Source organism: Trichomycterus rosablanca, chromosome 4 (assembly GCF_030014385.1).
Source record: "Trichomycterus rosablanca isolate fTriRos1 chromosome 4, fTriRos1.hap1, whole genome shotgun sequence".
In the NCBI taxonomy this organism is placed as follows: Eukaryota; Metazoa; Chordata; class Actinopteri; order Siluriformes; family Trichomycteridae; genus Trichomycterus; species Trichomycterus rosablanca.
Genome location: NC_085991.1, coordinates 13175781 through 13182477, shown reverse-complemented (window position 1 = coordinate 13182477; position 6697 = coordinate 13175781). Strand labels below are relative to the sequence as shown.

Below are 6697 nucleotides of genomic sequence, written 5' to 3'. Positions count from 1 at the left end.
GGGCTCGTCCGGGATTTGAACCCGGGACCTCTCGCACCCGAAGCGAGAATCATACCCCTAGACCAACGAGCCAGCGGGAACAAGAGTCTTTGTGTTACTTTGATCTGCGTGACTGACCTTCAAAACTATGTTGTCTGGTTGAGCTGGTAAGTGTGGTCGGTGCTTGCATTACAAAACTATCAAAACCTCCAGTATCAGTACATAGACTGGTTATAACCTCTTTATAAAGAGTTAAAACATTAAATGTTAACATTAAATTAAATTTTAACATTAAATGTTAAAACAAGTATTTAAAGGCTCCAAATAGTAAAAACTTCTTTTAATTAGTCGACTGTCAGGACTAGGAAGCATTTGAAAGCTTTGTGCTGTTTTCATAAAGTACCTTTGAAACCCCATGTAATTAGACAGGCTTTACATGTTTACCAATTTAATGCCACCTTTGATTTCTAATTGCACACTGTGATACATTTTAAAGAGACATTTTGATAAGTCAACATTCTTTAGTGAAAGAGCAGGGGATTAAAGAAGGGATCCACCCGGATTTTATCAGGAAACCTACACAACCTTCACTTTTGCAGGATAAACGTTTTTAATGACTCATTAGTAAATCGTTACACAACATCCTGTCCAGAAATCTGTATTTTTACCTTTAACTTGTTTACAAAAATTTGGCAACCTAAAAATTGCACGTTTGCTAATAGATGCCAGGAAAATCACTCAATCACCCTCTCCTTTCTTTTATGCTTCATTGTTCCTCTCTCTATCCACCCTCTTTTATGACTGGGAGACTCTCCTAGCTATATGATCTACTGTGGTGGAGGTGTGTAACCAAAGTTCTGTGCTTTTTTGGGGAAATTGTGCTTTTAACCTGTGGCTTTATTTGCCAGTACTGGCCGGCGTTTGTGGCCTACGCTGCTGTGGTGTTCAACTGAGGACACGCTGAAGGAAACGCGGCAGGCGAGGAGGAGTTCGGGCGAGGATTAAGAGGCATTTTCGGCTTCCTGATGAGCGTAACAGCACGCTCCTGGACGTCAATCCCAGAAACAATGTTTTATCTCTCTTTTGCATAGTTCAATGAAGCATTCGACTTAACAAGGGCTCGTCTGGGATTTGAACCCGAGACCTCTCGCACCCAAAGCGAAAGCCATTGTGTTACTTTGATCATATTTAAAAGCAACTTTTAAAGCCAACTGTACAATTGTGACACTGTGTTTAATTGGTCAGTTATACAAAAGAATGATACATTTGATAGGCGTTTTAATTTTTAAATTTTTTTTATACCTGAAACGTTTTTTACAACGCCGACTCTCACACCCAAAGCGAGAATCATACGCCTAGACCAACGCTGCGTGACTGACCGTTAAAACTCTGTTGGTTGAGCTAGGAAGTGAATTCAGTGCTTGACAAAGAAATATTTATTTATTTTTCTACATAAAACAAACGTTATGATGTTTTGTGTTATCGGTTCATAATACTGAAGATTGAAAGAAAGTTACGTTGACATGAAATTTTCCTTGTCGTGTTGACTTCATACTCTGCACTGTTTGACGTTCCTTCACAATGACAGTGCTTTACATTTAAACATGGATTCACAAAACCTCTCGATGGCTTTTAGAATAACTCTGGCAGCATGATTTTATAAAGGTTTTTTGTTTGTAAGAGGAAAAAGTTTAAGCTAAAGGTTAAAATTTTAATAATGTGGCCTGGCATCCACATGGAAAGCTGTTCAAGTTTTGCCATTTAATCGCTGTTTCATTTCCATTTGCACACTGGGATTAGAACTTGAAGAGGCAGTTAATGAATTAACGACATTTACAGAACTATGAAATAGGATGTGGGTAAACAAGGGCTCGTCCGGGATTTGAACCCGGGACCTCTCACACCCTAAGCGAGAATCATACCCCTAGACCAATGAGCCAACCAAGACCAATGCCATGGCATTTCTTTGACCTCCATGGCTTAGCGTCAAAACCATGTTGACGTTGCACTGGGAAGTGTATTCATGACAAAACAAAATTCAATGCACTGTTTACGTTATGTATCATGTTTATCAACCCAAACTGTGCAATACAAACGTTGTGAAGCTGCGTTAAATCGTTTAGTTATACGATTGTTTAAAATTCCCACGAGAAGCATACCAAGATCAGTAGTTCAGTAATTATTCACTAGCTGGCGCACGTCTCTCTGTTTACATGAGTGAGAGGATTTATTTTGTTGGGAGGCTCACTTTGTTCTCGCCTTTTTCTCTGTGTTTTATGCTTTTATTTTGCAAGTTCTTGTGCTTAGTTATGCACCAACGCTGCTCCAGTAGCCACCAGCAGTGCTTCAGACTCAGAATAATAGAGTAATAAAGTCCCCACAATACTATCACGACAAGACATTATCTCCTCCACCACACAGTAAATGAAATTTCTCCCCAGTAGTACAGTACACCAGTTTTAACATGTACTTACAGGTTTTACATGACATATTTACATCTATTTACATTGTTCATGTTACTGTTTATCATATGTGCATGTTTATCACTTATGTGGACATTGGTGCTGTGTTTGAGTATATTTTCGAGAGTCACCAGAGTCAAAGAAAGCCAAACAAAAGTCCAAAACAGGTCAATAGTTCCCAATCTCCCCGTTGCCCCAGCTCTCCTTATAAATGTTCCATGATGAGGAGCAGCTGGGGCTGATTAGCTTAGGGAACCAATCACCTGTGAGCCATGGCAGGAGAGTGAGTGTGCACACGGAGAGGGGGGAGTGGCACACAGGAGCTCAGTCATGACAGTAGCCCCTCCCTAAAGGCACTACTCCTGGAGTGCCTAAAAGAAAAAATAAACAAAAGGAGGTCCTGGTCCCTGAGGGGAAAATTTGAAGTCCTTAAGAAAGTCTTGAGGAAGGCATGACAAAATCGCTGTAACGTGGGCTGTCGACGGAAAGCGTCCGGGGGGCGCCAACGAGAGTTTAGAAGTGCCGCCAGAGGGCATCAACAAGAGTTCAGAAGCACCGTCGGGGGGCGCTGACGAGGAGCCAGGAGCACCATCTAGGGGTGCCGACGAGAGTTCAGAAGCGCCGTCGGGGGGCGCTGACGAGGAGCCAGGAGCACCATCTAGAGAGTTCAGAAACACCCTCTGGGGGTGCTGACTTGAGAGCAGAAGCGCCATCGGGGGCGTCGACTCTAGAGCAGAAGCACCATCTGGGACGCCAACAAGAGTTCAGAAGCACCCTCCGGAGGTGCCGGCCTGAGAGCAGAAGCGCCATCAGGGGTGCCGACTCGGGAACAGGAACGCCATCGGGGGGCGCCAACTCGGGAACAAGAGCGCCATCGAAGGGTGCCAACTCGGGAACAGAAGCGCCATCAGGGGGCGCCAACTCAGGAACAGAAGCGCCATCATGGGGCGCCAAGTCGGGAACAGGAGCGCCATCGGGGGGCGCCATCTCAGGAACAGAAGCGCCATCGGGGGCGCCAACTTGGGAACAGAAGCGCCATCAGGGGGCGCCAACTCGGGAACAGAACCCAGCTGCGTGGAGCCTGGCGAAGAGGCTTCGGGAGTCAGCTGCGTGGAGCCTGGCGAAGAGGCTTCGGGAGTCAGCTGCGTAGAGCCTGGCAAAGAGGCGTCCAGAGTCAGCTGCGAGGACCCTTGAGAAGAGGCGTCCGGAGTCAGCTGCGAGGACCCTTGAGAAGAGGCGTCCGGAGTCAGCTGCGAGGACCCTTGAGAAACTCCTTGAATCAGCTGTGAGGACCCTGGAGAGGTGTCCAAAGTCAGCTGTGAAAACACAGGGGAAACATCATTAACCAGCTGCGAGGACCCTGGAGAGGCTTCCAGCATCAGCTGCGAAAACACTGGAGACAGTTCTTGAATCAGCTGCTTAGACCCTGGAGGGACGTCTTGAATCAGCTGCTTGAACCCTGGAGGGAAGTCTTGAATCAGCTGCTTAATCCCTGGAGGGACGTCTTGAATCAGCTGCTTGAACCCTGGAGGGACGTCTTGAATCAGCTGCTTGAACTCTGGAGGGACGTCTTGAATCAGATGCTGGAAACCTGAAGATTCATCTTGAATCAGCTGCTTGGAACCCGGTGAGGTTTCTTGAATCAGCTGCTTGGAACCTGGAGAGGTTTCTTGAATCAGCTGCTTGGAACCTGGTGGGGTTTCTTGGATCAGCTGCTTGGAACCTGAAGAAGCTTTGTGAATCAGCTGCTTGGAACCAGAAGATTCGTCTTGAATCAGTTGCTTGGAACCTGAAGATTCATCTTGAATCAGTTGCTTGGAACCTGAGGATTCGTCTTGAATCAGTTGCTTGGAACCTGAAGAGGCTTCTTGGATCAGCTGCTTGGAACCTGGTGAGGTTTCTTGAATCAGCTGCTTGGAACCTGGAGATGCTTCGTGAATCATCTGCTTGGAACCTGAAGGCGGCAGCCGCAGAGCTGAAGGAGAATTGTCTGTAGTAGACGGTGACTTGAACTCTGCAGGCTGGAACATAACGCTTGGAACTTTGACAGAAAACAAAACTGGAAAGGACTTGGAACTGTTTGACTCTGTCTGGGTGGCAGGAGGCCCTGAACGTACAAATAGACCATTTTTGAAACCCTGACCTGCTGACTGACACCTAGTACCGACAGACAGATGAACACAGAACAGGACTAGACAAACTAGAACTCAGGGAACCTGACAGACACAGGACAGACTTGGACGGATAGATCAGGACAAGACAAGACAGACTGACTGGATCAGACAAACTTGAACTAATGGAATCTGACAACGCAACAGGACGGATCTGGACAGACGGATTCGAAACAGACAAGATCGAAGGACTAACAGAATTAACGGGACCAGACACAGTGGCTGGACGAGTTTGAACTAACAAACCTGACCTGGACTGCACTGAACTCGACACTGGCGAACATGAACATAACCGAACTGGTAGGATACAGTCATAAACTTTCCTAGACAAAGACTTAGACTGACTATGAGTCAAGGAAACAGACGGAACCGACATAGGACTGACCCGAATTTGAGTACACGGAACTGGAGCTGGCAAACAAACAGAAGAACCCCTGGAGCCTTTGGGGTCATTACAAGGAGCAGGACTAAATAAACCATCCTGACTGGCTCCTAACAAGGACGTGGGACGCTCACAAGCATTAGAAGCGGGCACTGGCACCCGGACCACATCAGCAGTGGGCACCCGGGGAAATTTAACCTCCCCAGTGGGCACTGGATGCCGGGTATAAGCTGCAGTGGGCGCTTTGCTGCGTAGAGCGTCTCCAAATGGTACAGGAGGTTGGGAAACCCTCCCTATACCAAACCCGTAAGGGTTTCCTCCTGAGAATTGAGCTCGCATGAGGCCCTCAAACACTTGCACAGAGTTCAGCTCAGCGAATGCATAAACACAAGCCATCTCGCTGTGTCCTAAGTTAAGGGGAACTATTATGTCACGCTGGGGCTAAGGCTGAGACAAAAGGGGCGGACACACACGCAGAGATGAAACAATAATTTATATTTATTAATAACAAAGACAAAACAGAGAAACAAAAGACCTAAGCAAAGCTAAACAAATTACAAAGACTAAACAAACTAAATACTAAACAGGCTAACTGACTAAACATGGACACAACCCCTAAGCTAAACAAGAACTAAACATCTGAACTAAATGCTAAACTGACTGATAACACAAACTATGCTAATCTAACTAAAACAAGCTAAACAGACTAAGCAGGCTAACGGGCTAACTAGACATGAACAGAATAAACAAAACAAACACACCGGATGAAACGGACCAAAGCAAGGAACCTGGAGCTAGGAACAAGAATCCATACAGAGTCACCAGAGTCAAAGAAAGCCAAACAAAAGTCCAAAATAGGTCAATAGTTCCCAATCTCCCCGTTGCCCCAGCTCTCCTTATAAATGTTCCATGATGAGGAGGAGCTGGGGCTGATTAGCTTAGGGAGCCAATCACCTGTGAGCCATGGCAGGAGAGTGAGTGTACGGAGAGGGGGGCGTGGCACACAGGAGCTCAGTCATGACAACAGGGCTGAGGAATAATGCTGATGGGGGTGTGGCCCTCCAGACACAGTGCCTGTCAAGTGTATGAACTTGACTCGTGCAGGTCAAAAATGCACTCTTTACTGACTGTACGTGTCGGAAGGGGCGTATGTCATTTGAGAGGCGTTCTCAGTCAGCGGTGAAGGGTTGAATCAGTATATAGGACGCAATCAGGGTAATTGGACACGACTAGATTAGGGGAGAAAAATTGGGGGGGGGGGAAAGATGGAAAAAAATAAAACAATACAATTATCTTTCTCATTCATTTACGTTGTCTGAATTTGCATATGCTTTTCCTGTATGGAAAACATGCCACAGGGAGAACATACAAAGCTCGCAGATAGTAATCTGAGGTTAGGATTAAACCCAGAGCCCAGTGACCCATGTTTCTGTGCTTCACCCACACACATACACACACACACACACACACACTCACTCATATACACACAAACACTCATATACACACACACTTATACACTCACTCCTATTTTGGCTATACAGATCTACACTGGGCGTGTCCACATCTGAGGTGAATGTTAAAGACACTGAGTGGTGCTGTGATCATCAGCTCTGCTCTCAGCTCCAGCACACACTGTGACATCATGATGATGTCACAATATTCTACAAGCTCTGATCTGAGCTCCTGTGCTGGTGCTGCTTCAC

At 46.2% G+C, this 6697-nt stretch overlaps 2 non-coding genes across 2 annotated transcripts; both read right to left on the bottom strand.

Moving 5' to 3' along the window:
• trnap-cgg (transfer RNA proline (anticodon CGG)) lies at positions 1-72 on the bottom strand. The gene has a single exon. It is a non-coding gene; the product is annotated as a tRNA-Pro (tRNA).
• Positions 73-1846: 1774 nt separating this feature from the next.
• On the bottom strand, positions 1847-1918 carry trnap-agg (transfer RNA proline (anticodon AGG)). The gene has a single exon. It is a non-coding gene; the product is annotated as a tRNA-Pro (tRNA).
• Between the last annotated feature and the right edge of the window lie 4779 nt (positions 1919-6697).